This window comes from Schistocerca gregaria, chromosome 2 (assembly GCF_023897955.1).
Source record: "Schistocerca gregaria isolate iqSchGreg1 chromosome 2, iqSchGreg1.2, whole genome shotgun sequence".
NCBI classification, from domain to species: domain Eukaryota; kingdom Metazoa; phylum Arthropoda; class Insecta; order Orthoptera; family Acrididae; genus Schistocerca; species Schistocerca gregaria.
Genome location: NC_064921.1, coordinates 20,871,960 through 20,873,276, shown reverse-complemented (window position 1 = coordinate 20,873,276; position 1,317 = coordinate 20,871,960).

Here is a 1,317-nt window from a genome sequence, read left to right as displayed (position 1 = left end):
TAACTTCATTGACTTCGTGACCATCAATCCTGACGTTAAGTTTCTCGCTGTTCTCATTTCTACTACTTCTCATTACCTTCGTCTTTCTCCGATTTACTCTCAAACCATACTGTGTACTCATTAGTCTGTTCATTCCATTCTGCAGATCATTTAATTCTTCTTCACTTTCACTCAGGATAGTAATGTCATCAGCGAATCGTATCATTGACATACTCTCACCTTGTATTTTAATTCCACTCCTGAACCTTTCTTTTATTTCCATCATTGCTTCCTCGATGTACAGATTGAAGAGTAGGGGCGAAAGGCTACAGCCTTGTCTTACTCCCTTCTTAATACGAGCACTTCGTTCTTGATCGTCCACTCTTATTATTCCCTCTTGGTTGTTGTACATATTGTATATGACCCGTCTCTCCCTATAGCTTACCCCTACTTTTTTCAGAATCATGAACAGCTTCCACCATTTTATATTGTCGAACGCTTTTTCCAGGTCGACAAATCTTCAACAGCTTGCACCATTTTATATTGTCGAACGCTTTTTCCAGGTCGACAAATCCTATGGTCGTGTCTTGATTTTTCTTTAGCCTTGCTTCCATTATTAGCCGTAACGTCAGAATTGCCTCTCTCGTGCCTTTACTTTTCCTAAAGCCAAACTGATCGTCACCTAGCGCATTCTCAGTTTTCTTTTCCATTCTTCTGTATATTATTCTTGTAAGCAGTTTCGATGCATGAGCTGTTAAGCTGATTGTGAGATAATTCTCGCACTTGTCAGCTCCTGCCGTCTTCGGAATTGTGTGGATGATGTTTTTCCGAAAGTCAGATGGTATGTCACCAGACTCATATATTCTACACACCAACGTGAATAGTCGTTTTGTTGCCACTTCCCCTAATGATTTTAGAAATTCTGCTGGAATGTTATCTATCCCTTCTGCCTTATTTGTCCGTAAGTCGTCCAAAGCTCTTTTAAATTCCGATTCTAGTACTGGATCCCCTATCTCTTCTAAATTGTCTCCTGTTTCTTCCTCTATCATATCAGACAAATCTTCACCCTCATAGAGGCTTTCAATGTATTCTTTCCACCTATCTGCTCTCTCCTCTGCATTTAACAGTGGAATTCCCGTTGCACTCTTAATGTTTCCACCGTTGCTTTTAATGTCACCAAAGGTTGTTTTGACTTTCCTGTATGCTGAGTCCGTCCTTCCGACAATCATATCTTTATCGATGACTTCACATTTTTCCTGCAACCATTTCGTCTTAGCTTCCTTGCAATTCCTATTTATTTCATTCCTCAGCGACTTGTATTTCTGTATTCCTGATTTT